Source organism: Pteropus medius, unplaced genomic scaffold, assembly GCF_902729225.1.
Source record: "Pteropus medius unplaced genomic scaffold, Ma_sr-lr_union100, whole genome shotgun sequence".
In the NCBI taxonomy this organism is placed as follows: Eukaryota; Metazoa; Chordata; class Mammalia; order Chiroptera; family Pteropodidae; genus Pteropus; species Pteropus medius.
Window position 1 is genome coordinate 18,771,738 of NW_024346667.1, and position 15,181 is coordinate 18,786,918.

Sequence of the window (15,181 nt, forward strand, 5' to 3'; positions counted from 1 at the left end):
ATAATAGAGATGGGGTGCCTCTTGTTTTCATCAGCTCAACATCCTTCTGGTTTCTTATTATAGAAGCCCATTTCCTTGGACAAAGGGTCACAGAGAAGAAAAGTACTTCCATGTATGGATTATCTACCGTAATCACTCTAGTACGCGTTTTCCCATGTGCTCTCATTTTATGTAATCTCATTACTATGCCTGTATTATAGATTAGGAAGCTGAAACTTTTAAGAGGTTAATGTGACTTGGTCACGATCACATAGCTAGCAAGGGGCAGAGCTGGAATCAGGAGTCTGTTCTAATCGCAAGTCCATTCTCCGGTGGAAATTCTGTAACTAGAGAAGCAAAGCTTTGGGGTTGTGAATTGGAGAACAGTTACTCAGTGAGGAGACCATCGTCTATGATAGACTTGCTATGTCACCTTTGTTGGAAAGCTGCTGCCCTCCCCTTCATAATTTCAGCCATGATGGCCCTTTCGGTCCATTTTGGGAGCATCTTCCACTTGTAGTCCGGTCATGCTCCTAGCCCAGGACTTCCAAAGGAAATCAGTCCCATTGCTGCATAAATTTCACCTTTGCACAGCATACGACATTCCTCACTCCTAGTTTAGATTTTTCTGTATCAAACTGTTGTGAGGGAGGGGTGTGTGTACCCAGCAAGGTGATTGGTTGTGTGATCCTGTACCGAATGCACTAGCTTTTGTTAAAATTTGATATCATTTTATTAAAAACTCTTAGCCTTGCTGTATTGTTTTCCTAGCCATGGAAATCAAATACATGGATATTTTCACCACCCGAAATGTAACCACTTCTGATTTTTCAGTGAGGGGTTGGTTGTGCATTTTAGCCAAGAACCAAAGAAGCTCGCCAGAGGTTCTCAACAGAGTCTGGTGAACGAACAGAGTTTCCATCGGGGGTCTTGCCTATCCTAAATCAGTTCTGGGGTAGTTCGAGTTACACAGACACCCCTCCATCCTGCTGGACACCTGAAGCCCAGGAAGAAATCTATCTGAGCTGTGGGCAGCTGTTGCCATTTCTGTCCTGAGGTCCAGGAAGGGGAACTGGCTCAGGTCCTGCATTGAAGTCTTGGGGTAGCAAGTGCCAAGAGAAATGTTTATTAAATGATAATTAATTACCAGAGAGTGAGTCGAGCATAAATTTCGTTGGCATCATAGCTTTAAGTTGAGAGGCTGATTAAGGGGGCCCCTGGCTCCTTGCTCTAGCTCAAAAAGTGGTACCAAGAAATTTGCTGATGAAACTGGAAGCTCCCTTCAAAAGGAGTTCGCCTCCAATTTGGGGACAGCAAATCCACTTTACCCAATAGCTTCTGCCAAGGGAATCCAAGAAAAAACATTTTTATTACTATTATACTTCTTGATGACTCCATTTTACCTGTAACATGCTCGCTGCCCTAGACATTGACACTGTAAAATGTCAATCATAAAATTTCAGGATAATTATTTTGTACTATAGTTTGGAAGACTTTTGATATCCCACTGTATAAAAAGAATTTTCTAAAATCACAGATGACAGAGATGAAAAATTCAGGGACTATTTTTTCCAACCTTCTCACCTTGCAGATGGGAAACTGAGAGCTAAGGAGTTGGAATAACTTGCCCAAGGTCACACAGCTTCTAATGGCAAGGCTCAGACATGAAGCAGTTCCACAGTGTTTCTCTGCCTCATTCAGATCATGAGCCAACCAACTTTTACTGAGCACATATTATGCGCCAGGCATAGTCCTGGATGCTCTGAAAAATATTCCATTGAATTCTCTTAACAGCATCGTGAAGCAGATATTAACATTTCACAGATCAGATGAACTAAGGAGACACAAGGAGTTAGCAGATTGCCTAGTTAGTTACTAAGACTCAAGGTAGTTAATAAATTGTCCAAAGGACCTTAGTAAGTGGGAGAACGAGGTGGGATTCAAACCCAGGTCTTAGGACTCTAAACCCTGTGTTCCATCCAAAACAACACTCAGCAAAAATGATTGTTGATCTCATTCTGTTATAAAACAAGAAGCGACTCTTTTGGGCCCCTCTGTCAATGTGTGCTAATCTCTAATCCGTCACATGCTTCTGTGACCTGAACTATAATAGTGGTTTTGTTTTCACAGTTCTTTCTAATTCTGATGAGCTCTCCAGAACTTTATTTCAAAATGATCGTAATCCTCTTGCACAGTTTTGTTCCTGGCTAGAAATCAGCCCTTTTATGTGCAGAGATACCTTTAGTCAGGTTTATTTTTGAAATGAAGGTTTATTTTCCCAGGAGTGCTGACCACATTGTTAACATTCGGGGTGGTTAAGACTCGAGAGACTGGAGATGTCATCTATCAGCATGCCTTTGACTCTGGTCAGAGACTCTAGGAGCAAACAAGAGCTGTCCGTTCGTTCTGTCATTTCCCAGCTAAGTGTAGCTCATTGGTCTGGCTCAGTCTTCTTATGCCTAAACATGGAAAACAGCGATATTCATTGGGGTGATGTGTCCTTTAGAGATTTTTAGTATGAGGAATTCTGGTGGGACCTTTTCGATACCAGCATTAATTCTGCTTCAATAAAATCTTGTCTTTTAATCAGCAGTCCAGGCTCTTAGTTGCATAAAAATTCAATGGGAAAAGAATCGTGATTCACAGACCACGCACTTTGATAGATGAAGAACTCCAAGGGGCTTGGGACCCACTGGTTAGGCATTGTTTGGCCAAGTTGAGAGAGAGAGTGTCTGGGAATCTCTGGGATCCCTGCCTATAGAGCTTGGAAACCAGGAAACAGTACTCTCTGGAGGTTGAAAACTCAGGTCTCTAGAGTCAGATTGACCTGGATTTGGATTCCAGCTCCTCTACTTAGCTGTATGACCCTGAGCAGGTTAATTTCAAATTTGTTGTCTAAAATGATGGCAATTCTACATTTTAAGTGCTTTTATGAGACTTAATGTAAGCGAAACACCTTGTTTAGGCCATAGCCTTTAGGAAATTCTCAAAAATGGTGGCTAATTATAACAATAAATAAGTGAGGCAAAAACTAATTTTTTTCCTGTATTATTTTCTTTTCTCTGCTCCTTTCTCCCTTCCTGTTTTTCCCTTACTCTTCCCACACCCTCCTATCCACTCCCCCACCCCCAGCCTTATTCTGGATCATCTGAAGGAAGACATTAATTATTAAAGAACATCCGGTTCTTGGCATTCTATGTAGAAGAAATCAATGATTTTGAGGACCCTGAAGAGCATCACTGATTTTGTAAAAGCTTAATAAAAAGTCAACAATCAAAAGCTTTTTCCCCTCTGAATCATTATATTCTATTATTTCTGAACATCTGGGCAGAGGGGAAGGCTGCCTTCACTTGGGCCTCCTCAAAACATTGCTGCTTGGGCTGTAGCTAGGTCTATGTTTATGCCTCATTTGGAATACAAACTATCCTTCCAGGCTTCTTTTTCTGGAGCTGCCACTAACTATAGGGGTGAATTCTTTGCCAGCGTTGAACTTCAGTTTTTGAAATGGAAGCAAGTCAGGCGAAACTTGCAATAATGGATGAAATTTGATGAAAATACCACTCAGATTTAATGCTTGATTGTATCCTCTTATGTTGTTTCCTACGTATCCATCTTCTCTTGACAGCAAACTCTTCAAGCAGGGGACGGTGTCACACTCCATAGGGAAGAGGATAAAATTTAAATGAGAGGGCCTGGGTTCAAGCCCCAGCTCTTCGACCTGCTAGCCCATGTCACCTTCAGTGATCCCTGTACCTCTACCATCCATGCTTTCCTCCACTGTAAAATGAGACTGAGGTACCATAAACTTGGGGTTATAGTGAGGACTAAATGAGATAATAATTAATACAGCACTTGGTAAATTTTTAAAAGACGTTTATTATTAATTGAGCCTATGACTGGGCAAGGTTAAAGAAATTTTTGTTGAATGCCATGTGTTTTAAGAACAAATCTAAGACTTTTGCTGTTATTGATTTGAAAATCACTGAAGAGTATTGTTGGTATATAAATTAAACTGATTTAATTTCCAATGCAAAATGTTAAACGAACAAAAAAACCCTACACTTTCAAAACCAGTAAAGGCTTTGAGTAATGTTACATAAATAATATTGATGTTAGTACTTTCTAGGTGCTTTAAGGTTTATATGGTAAGAATAAATATCAAAATTAAACCTGAAATGAAACACTAATGCTCTCCGTGGGATTAATTCTGTTAGGCTGCCTTTGCATAAGTACATAGTTCTTCTTAAATTTGCATAGATAAATTTTAAAAATTATTTTCTAATTAGAAATAATATTGTAGAAGATAGTAAAAGTATAAACGCAGAACTAGTTGTATTAGAGTTCTCGAGGGAAACAGAACTAATAGGATATATTAAGGAATTGGCTCATGCACTTCTGGAGACCGAGGAGGCCCAAGATCTGTAGTTGGCAAGCCAAAGACCCAGGAGAGCTGATGGTGTAGTTAGATCCAAGTCTGTGTCTGAAGGCAGGAGAAGACTGATGTCCCAGCTTGAACAGTTATCCGGAGAGGCTCTCTCTTACTCAGCCTTGTTATTCTATTCAGGTCTTCAACTGATTGGATGAGGCCCACCTACATTGGGGAGGGCAATCTGCTTTACTTGGTCTACTGATTCAAATATCAATCTCATCCAGAAACACCCTCACAGAAACACCCAGAATAATATTTCACCAAATATCTGGCCGCTCCATGGCTCAGTCATATTGACACGTAAAATTAACCATCACACTAGTATTATAGAATATTTGGAAAATGTAGGAAAGGGAAAAGAAAACCTCCCCAAATTCTTCCACCCAAAGATAGCCATTATTAGAGTGTTGACACGTTTCTTTTTGATCTTTTTTTAATGTACCACAATATTTTAATCACCTGTCCTATTTGACTAGAGATTTCATGTTGTCTCTTCCCTTATGTACTTAGGAAAGTATCTAAAATTTCTATTATGCCTTTGATTTTGTGCTCATAAAATGATTAGTATTAGAAAACCTACCTTGAACATATAAAAGGCACAACAACCGAATAAAATGAGCATGACCCACAACCCCAAGTCTCACCACAAGGAGAAAAGTGACAACTAAGTTAAGGGGGTGGGGTGGACTTGGAGGAGAAGTTAATTCCTTAGAGACATTAGGGAACTCCATCTGCCCTCTCCAAACTGACGCCCACCTCAGGTATCCGGCCCATTGCTCTCCCCCCAATCCAGCACTGAAGGTGTTAACAGCCCATTTCTCCCTCCCTGTGTCCGGACGCTGAGGTGTGAGTGACTAGGGAAGTCCCCAATAAATTAGGGGTGGCAGCCTCTCTGAGGAGGGAGAGGTGGCTTGTTCAGCATTTTAAGCCTTTTAGCTAGTGTCCTTTATCACTGATTGATTTATTGGATATTTGTGCAGCGGGCAGGGGGATTTGAAATATAACATAAGCGCTTCCTGAGATGTCAGTACTCTAATGTTAGTGGCTTGAACAAGGATATAATTCATATCTGCAGGTGCTTACTCTAGTATCAAATACTTCAATAACATCATGCCTGTGGAATCCACTATTCCCAAGTGCCCTATTTGTATTCTGATATGCCCACGTCTTTTCCTATGTGTGTTTTCCTTTCTTAAGGAGCTCTCATTTCCTTCAATAGGATATGTTTTATTTCATCCCTTTTCCTGCATTTACTCATATTAATGTCACCGCATTCACTGGTAATATCTGGGCCTGGAAATGGCCTGCATAACCACGTAAATACAGGTCTGAAACGCAACGCCTGGGATGCATTATCATGAACGAATGGTCTGGAAGAGAGTGGAAGTAATGGTTTCTTTTGGAGCTCTAACTAAACGTTGGCCAGTGAGAGAACATTTGAGGGAACACATCTAGAGAACATGGTGGCCTCTCCCTGGAGCTGGCAGGGGTAGGAGCCAGGCAGGAAAATTTAGGATTGTAGAGACTTCATTTCCACCTACGAAGTTCTTGGTTGATTGATAGAAGCATTGCACAGTCAAAACATCCCTCTGGGGTTTGCATTTCTTTCCTTCCCCCGCCATAGTGCTGTAACTTTGTTTGCAATGGGCAAAAGCAGAAGACTTCTAAACGTTTAGACACGTAGGCCTGCAGGGCTGAACTATGGTGATAAAATACTGTCTTTGGGGCAAGGTTCACTCTTCTTTTCTTTCTCTTTTTTCGATTCTTATGTTTCTGGGAGATTGGTTTGTGCTGGCGAGCAGTCTTGCTTGGTAAAAGGAATGTCTGCTCTGGACCTCAGATGAATTTGTTTTATTTACACTCTAGCTTCCAATTTTGTCACCTGTAAAATGGAGCTAGCAATTTTCCTGCTGTTTATTTCACAAGAAAGTTTAGAGAAAAAACACGTTTTGGGGGATGTTACAGGATACAGTTTATTATAAGTATGTATGAAGGAACAAAACATTGTGTTCCAAGTTATTCGTTGAGAACACGAAATGAATTTTCCTCCAGAAACTCTTTTGCAATGTGGGATGCACATCATCACTGCACTCCTCTAGTATTGATATGCTTAGAGATGTATAAATGCTTTCACTCAAATTGTATAGCTTTACTTTTCCCTTTAATCAATTAAGTTCCTCCGGTATCCGCTTACAGAAGGATCCTTGTCTCCCTGTCAGGAACAGAGACTCTGGAGAGAAGTGTTGAGGGCACAGGGAGACTGGCAGGGGCAGCCATTCATAGGCATGGTCTGTTTAGTCAGTGAACACAGTACGTAGTATGTTATGATATATATTATCTGTAATATGTGTATATCGTGTTATACTAGATATATGTGTGTATGTCCTATAATGAGATACAGGCTGAGATCCCTCGGGTTTGCTGTAGGTGGCCAGATTCCCAGCTTAAGCTTTCTGGCTTAGAAATAGTCCCCTCTTGCATGAACTGCTGGGGTGTCAGTTGGGAAAGGACTACAGAGACTGTGAACTTGAACCCTGCCAAAAATTTAGTCCTTGGAAACTTTGGGAATAAAATGCATTTAAAAGATGGTGTTTTGAGGAACTTGAGGACAAATATTTCTTGGTTGCAGGAAGACCAGTTCAGTGGAACTTTGGCTTTGCAAACTTAAAGATCTTTCCCTTCTTGGAAAGAGGGATGGTACCTGTAGGGGGCCGTGAGGAAGCTGAGAGAGCGAGAGAGTTTATCCAGGAAAGATGCTTTCTGTTGACTGAGCTGATCATAGAGTATCTTCTGAGAGTTGTTCTCAGCGTATAAATCTTGCAAAGCTTTTGTTAGATTTATCCCTAAATATTTCATATTTTTTGTTGCTATTATAAATGGTACTGTTTTAAATTTTATTTTACGATTGTTCTTTGCTATTATATAGACATAAAATTCATTTTTGTATATTAATATTTTATCCTGAAACCTTGCCAAAAATCACTTATTAATTGTAGTAGTTTTGTATTTGTTCTAATAACTTTCTCGCTTTGGTTCTTTTAAAAGATCTTCTTTGTCTCTATTTAGCTTGTTCTGTCTTTCCTGTTGCATCCTGAGTATGTGGAATACAGTTAGAACAAAAACTTTCCATGTCCTTTTCTGCTGATGTTATCTACGTCATTTCTGGGGCAGTTCCAATTAATATTTTCTTCTCATTATGGGCTATATATTTCTTCTTTGTATGCCTGGCAATATACAAAATTTTTTTTTGTATGCCGATCATTGTAAATTTTACATATTTGGTGCTGGATATGTTTGTATTCTAACAAATCACCATGAGCTTTGTTCTGGGATGTAGTTAAGTTGCTTACAAATGGTTCGATCCCTTTGGATCTTGTTCTTTTAGCCCTTTTAGGTGAGACAAAGCAGTATTTACTCTAAGATTAATCTTTCTCCAGTAGGCAGGCAAAACCCTTTTTTAGTACCCTGAGATTTTCCACTCTGGCTGTTTGGAACAGTCGCCATTCCTGCCCCTATGTGTGCTCTGGCCATTATTGCCACTAATCCTTTCATGTGCCTCTTTTCCTGTCTCAGGTAGTTTACTCACACACACATGTGGTGAGTAATATTCAACTGAATATTCAGTGGATACCCTCTACAGAGCTCGAGTTCTCTCTCTGTGGCCAGCTCTCTCCCTCTCTTTCTCTCTCTCTCTCTCTCTCTCTCTCCTCTCTCTCTCCGCTCCAGGATCTAGCCTGTGAATTCTAGCTGCTTCAATTTCCCCAGACCACCAGCTCTATTCCTTCAATTCAGAGAGACTGAAGGGCTTGCCTGGATCTCTCTCCCTGTGCTGCAGACCAGAAGCTTTCTCCAGGAAATACATTTGGGCAATCACTGGGCTCACCTCATTTGTTTTCCATCATTGAAGTTTACTGCCCTTTGTTTTCTGATGTCCTGTGTCTTGAGAACCATTGCTTCACATATATTGTCTGGTGTTCTAGTTCTTTCAGGCACGAGGGTTAGTCTAGTCCCTGTTAATCTCTCTTTGTCAGAAATGAGAGTATATGCACGCTCTCTAAAAGCCTACACCCACACAACTCCATCGACTTTCTGTTAGTGACAACTAGTCCTATGGCTCTACTTGGATACATGGCGGGTGGGGAAATGTAGTTTCCCAGCAAGGACTCAGCATGTCAACAAAGGAGGCACGAATTTGGGTGTCCTGCTAGCTCTCTCTATCACACTGTTCTTATCTTTATTTTACAGATGAACAAACTGAGGCACAGCAGAGCGAAAGAAAGCTTCATCCAAGGGAAACTAGTATGGTGGTGGGGATGGTGGAATTTGCTGCTGCAGCCGCTATAGGCTTCCGTCCCCTAAGTCGTGTTTCTGTTCAAGGGATTCTCAAAGCCACAAAATCAGCTGACCTCACATACTACCACTTAGAACCAGGAGGAGTTTTGATCGTGAGAATAATTCCCTCAGTATTCAAAGTGGGATTGCATATGTGGCGAAAGAAAATTTTAAAGCAAAACGAAATTCAATTTCTAGGGAGCCTTGCTTTGTTTTCTTTGTTCGACTAAAACCTCAAGTAAGAGAAGGGAATGTAGTGGGAATAATTAGCCGCAACGGGTGGTATAAATCCAAAGAGAAAAATAATTCATCAGCTTTAAAGCAACTCATTTAAAACTGCAAGTGTGGTTTATTTGGCCTGCATTTGGGAGCAAATATTAATGAAGAAGTAAAGGCAGCTTATGGCTTTTTCACTCCTTTCATTTCCCCCTAGATGTCTTTGATAGAAACTAATTATCAATGCTCTTGATTTAATTTGGAAAAAAATTGGATGAAGGTTTTTCTCAAGTCCCATGTCAATGTCATAACCCAGGAGAACTGAAATTAACCCTGATCCTTCCTCGGTAACCGCTCTAGCCATTGGAGTCCAGGGTGTTCACTTAAGAAAAACAAGAAAAATTAGTATTATTATGGTGATTATTATTTTTTAAATAAAAATTTCTTGTGGGAATGCAGGAAGACCAGAGGAAATTTTCCCAGTGCTAAAGTTACTTTTATAAAGCCACTAAGCAGATACCACAAAACTTCCATTAATTGAAACCCAACAAAATTGAATACATTTTTTTCTCCCATGTTCCACTTACAAGAATAAAAAAAGTCAAAGGCAAGAAAACAAGATGCCTTCAGGAACTTATCCTAAAATGAACTTTCAATACTATATTTGGGATTCATTACATATGTATCTCGACCGTGTACACTTTCTTCATTTCCTCTGCAGTGCATTCTTAATTATTGTTCTGTAGGGTTATGTCTTCAGTGCTTTTTTTCTTTTCTTTTGGTGGTACAAGATTGGGATGAAGAGTGTAGGCTCTGGGTTTGAATACTGATACTACCATGTAAGTTTCGTGACATCATTTGTAGAATGTAAAAAATATTAATACCCACTCATAGGGTTGTTTACACGACTAACTGAGTTAATACATGTCATGTGGCAGAATAGTGGCTGGTATGGAGGAAGTTCTCACTAAGTTGTTTACTATTTATTATTATTATTATTATTATTATTATTATTATTACCACCACCACTACCATCATCATCAACATCATCATCATCAATGATATCTTGGATGGCATTTTCTTCCTCTATATCCATAGCTTCAACTTTCATTTATATGCTAATATTGAAAGCACTCCAAAGAGAAATATAAAAATGTCTGTGTGTATCTCTAACTATGATTCTTGGTCCCATGGTTTAATTGTCTACTTGACTTTTCTTTCCATTGATCTTCACCTATGAGGGACTCAAATTATCACTTCCAAGTAGTCAGCCCTATACATAGGGTTCCATATCTCCTTAAATTCCACCGCTGCAAGATAGTATAATGATGCCCACCAAGAACCTATGGCATCAGTCCTGACTACTGCTGTCTTCTTCTAGTGAGGCCAGAATCTACTTGTCCAGCAGTCTAGGCCTCCCTTGCAAGTGGAATCCATCCAGAGCCTGGATGACTCAGGGCCTGAATGTCCCTGTCCTCATCCACCAGGAGACCGCTGTGACTTACTCTTTTAGAAAACTCACCACTAATAAATCCTTTATGCCTCCTCTCCTTGTTATTCTTGGTCACCATCTAAGATCCTCTGACTTTGTCTCATTTTTATAGCTCTCTGCTCCTCCTTTCCAAGCCTTCCATGATCCCATAGTAAGCAAATTCTCTGCATCCTCAACCTTTTTTTTTTTTTTTTTTTTACTAAAGATTCCCTCTATTTCCATGCTTTACTGAAACCAGACTGTCTCCTGAGGACACTCTTTCCCTCGATGGCCATCTCAAATGGAGAATTCTCATTTTCTGATTCCACACATGCCTCAAGGTAGAAGGAAAACCCTTGCTTTCTTCCATTCTTTGCAATAGGTTATATCACTATCTGTGCTCCTGACAAATACCTTTCATTCAGGGAAGACACTGGCTTGGGGCTAATGCTCCAGATTTCCACTCTAAGTCCTGCTCATCTCCATGACCTGTAGTCTGTTCCTCATCAGCCACCCTTTCCACAGACACAGCATGCACCCACTCATAACCCAAACTGTTCCACGCTTGAAGGGGTAAGCATGGGCTTTCATTCCACTGTCGATCAGGACCTCTTAACTTCACAGCTCTCTTGCAGTTACTCCTATTCCACACATTCTTGGATCGTGTGGTCTGTTGTTATTGTCCTCCTTCAATGCCTTGAAGCCCAGCTCTCCTCCTATCCATTGTTCACTTTAATTCCTACCCACTTTACACTTCATGGGTTATTGTTTCCATATTTCTTTTGTCAATTAACTTCCTCACCCTTATTTCCTTTTTTTTCCTGTTACTTCTATTCTAAAAAACCCTGGGTCAATTCAAGAGTCTGACTTCACCTTGCCTAAACCTAGACTGCTGCATTGCTAGAGAAAATAACATTAACATAGAGATTGGCACACTCTAAATTTATATTTTTCAGTTTTAATTGGGCCCACTGATTCTCTGAAGTAACTATTTTAAAACTTTTTTATTCCCCTCAATGGCCTACAATATCCTACATTTCAGGCCCTCCATGATTCTCTAGCTTCACCTTCTACTGCTCTCGTGTTACACACATCGGTCCAAACACATGGCCTCTTTGCTGAATCTCGAACAGGTCATTTTATGTGTCAACTTGACTAAGCTATAGTCTCCAGTTAGTCAAACAGTAATCTAGGTGTCGCTGTGAAGGTGTTTTGTAGATGCGATGAAAGCCTAATAGAGATTATCCTAGATAATCTGAGTGGCTTTCAATTGATGCTGGAATGGATTGAGACTTTTAGGGATGTTGGGATGGGTGTGAATGGATTTTGCATAGTGGATGGATGTGAATCTTTGGGAGCCAGAGGGTGGACTGTGGTAGGCTGAAGGATAGACCCTGAACATATCCAGGTCCTAATCCTTGCAGCATTTGAATATCACCTTCCATGGCAAAAGGGATTCACAGGTGTCATTTGATCATATCTTGAGCTTGAGATAGAGAGATTATTCTGGACTATCCTAGTGTGCACCACATGTAATGACAAGAACCCTTGTAAGAGGTAGGCAGAGATAGATTTGACTGTGGAAGAGGAAGTAGGAGATGTGAGAAAACAAGACATTGGAGTGATGTAAGGAAGGAAGTCATAAGTAAAGAAATGCAGACAGCCTCTAGAAGTTAGAAAAGGCAAGAAAAGAGATTCTCCCCTCTATCCTCCAGGAGAAATCAGCCCTACTGACACCTTGACCCTGTGAAACCAATTTTGAACTTCTTTTCTCAGAATCATAAGAGAATAAATTTGTGTTCTTTTAAATCACAGTTTATGGTAATTTATTACAGTGCAGTAGGAAACTTATACAATGTCCAGCACACTTCCACCTTATAACTTTTGCACTGGCTATTCCTTCCTCTTCACATGCTGTTTTCCCAGATATCCATCTGACTGACTCTCTCATAGTATTCGAATATTTGCTCACACGTTCTATTCTTAGCGAAGCATATCTTTACCTCTCTATCTGACATTGCAAGCTGCTCTCTACCTCCCACTCCTCAGCACTTTTCCTCTCCCTCCCCTGTTCTATTTTTCTCATAGTATTTACAGCCTTCTAACATACTGTATAACTTACTTATTTATCATATTCATTGTTCACTATCTGTCTCCCCCACTGGAATATAAGCTCCACAATAGCAGAGATCTTCATTTTGTTCGTTCATGTATTTCTAGTACCCAAGACAGTGCCTGGCACATAGTAGGTGCCCAATAAATATTTATCGAACGAATAAATAAAATACCCAACCCAATCACTTCACTGCTCATCTTCAATAGATTTCTCACCTCCAATTTCCCAGGAAAAAAAAATGAAAACCATCAGAGAGGGCACAATCCATTTTCTGCCATCATACCTATTTATTGTTCTCCCCACTTCCTGCTATTTACAATAGATTAGGATCTTTTCTGCCTGTTCAAGGTAAGTCCCTCCACCAGGATTCTGGTTTTCACCCATTCCCACTTATTCAGAAATATCAAACATAAACTATCCCCTTTCTTACCTTAACATTCATTATCTCTCTCTCTTTTTTGGCTTTTCCCTCATCAATATTTAAGCATATTCATGTCTGTTCCAATCTAAAACCAGCAATATTCTCTTGAATCTTTTCCCTCTCTGGATGCTTCTCTGTATTGCTACTTCTTCACTGCCAAACATCTTGAGTTGACATTATTGTTATCTGTACCTCCATACTACTCTTCATTCCTCAATCCCCTGCCATCTGGCTTCCACCCACAAGTCTTCCCTGAGTCTGCTCATGCTAAAGTAGGGGATGACATCTGCCGCAAAATTCATGAGACACTCTTTAGTCCTTATTTTAGATGAGCTCTTGGCAGCATTAGGCCACGATTGCCACACCTTCCCCTTGAAATAGTCTCTTCCTTGGCTTTTTGCAAGAACTACTTTTTTTTCTGTTTCTTCTCTGTTTCTCTGTATTTTATCAGTTAGCTTTTTCTTTTTAATAGGCTTTCATTTTTAAAACACTTTTAGCTTCACAGCAAAATTCAGGGGAAGGTACAGAGAGATTTCCCACATGCTGCCTACACCCACACACTTACAGCCTCCCCCAGCATCAGCATCTCCCACCGGAGTGGTACATTTGTTAAAACCGATGAACCTATATTGACTCATCGTTATCACCCAAAGTCCATAGTTCATTAGAGTTCCCTCTGGTGCTGTACATTGTATGAGTTTGGACAAATATATAATGGCAGGTATCCATCATTATATTATCATACGGAGCAGTTTCACTGCCTTCAAAATCCCCTGTGCTCTGCCTATTCATCCACCCTCCCCATAACCCCTGGCAACCACTGATCTTTTTATTATCTCCACAGTTTTTCATTCTCCACAGTGTTAGATAGTTGGACTCATATAGTGCGTAGCCTTTTCAAATTGACTACTTTCACTTGATAATATACATTAAGTTTCCTCTATGTCTTTTCATGGCTCAATAGCTCATTTCTTTTTAACACTGAATGCTGTTCCACTGACTGGATGTACCACAGTTTATTTATCCATTCATTTATAGAAGGACATGTTGGTTGCTTCCTAGTTTGGCAGTTGTTATGAATGAAGCTGTTATAAACATCTGTATGAAGGTTCTTGTGTGGACATAAATTTTTAACCCTTTGGGGTAAATATCAAGGAGTGAAATCACTGGATCATATGGTAAGAGTATGTTTAGTTTAGTAAGAAATTGCCTTTCAAAGTGGCTGAGTGTTTTGCATTCCCACCATCAATGAATGAGAGCTCCTGCAGCTCCACATCCTCACCAGCATTTGGTACTGCAGTTGCCTAGTTTGATTCTTCTTTCTTTGCCCCTTGAATGTTGCTGCCTCCCAGAGTTTTGTCCTAGACCAGCCCTTCCTACCACACATTTTTTGAAGCCCATGGCTTCAAGGACCAACCATCTCTAAGCCAATTATTCCCAAATGAAGATTTCATCAGACTTGTGCTAACTGCTGTTCCAAGTGCTATGGCTAAAGCAATGGATAAGATGAACGCAGTGTGTGGGATCTGAAGATGAAACTTCAGAAAAAATTTAAAAGTTAAGCAGGATCATTTAGAATAATTGAAGTGCTATTAAAATAGATTCAGGGTAACAGCAGAGAAGGTAACTGGGCAGGTGCAAGGTTGGAAAGCTACTTTGGATAGAGTGTCAGGGAAAGGCTCTTTGAGAAGATGGCCTTTGAGCTGGGTGGGGCTGGGGCTGGGCGAGGCTGGTGAGCACAGAATTTAAGGGGGCACTAAAATCTCAATAATTAAAATAAATGCTATTTTAATGTGGCATTTTTAAAAAAGCAAAAGTAATGCCAACCATGAGGAACAAAATATCAAAATTTTAAATAAAAAGGGATCAATAAGCTGAAGCTATTTAAAAAATTATTTAAGATCGTCACTTGGTCAAGAGATGTTGACAAATATGGCGATTTTCTCAGCTGAAAATGAGATAAGCAAAGAAGTAGATATTGATCATATTATTGATGAGTTTGCTTCTGTTGAAGCCAGAAAATTAAAATGACAATAATCTCCAGTTTGGGTATAAATAAAATGCTTAAACTTAAAATAACACTTGAGTTTTAATATATTTAATTTTCGCAATTTTAATATTTTTTCAACTACTTTAATGTTCTAGAAAGATATAAACCATTTAAAAATACATGAAAATATGTATAGGGGAGCATATTTTTCCTCTTATCTCAGGTTC

General features: G+C 39.8%; 1 long non-coding RNA gene across 1 annotated transcript in view; it reads left to right on the plus strand.

Annotated features, from left to right (window-relative positions):
• LOC120613398 (uncharacterized) overlaps window positions 1-15,181 on the plus strand; it is a 53,868-nt gene that overhangs the window by 2,188 nt on the left and 36,499 nt on the right. The gene's annotated exons all lie outside the window — the stretch shown is intronic.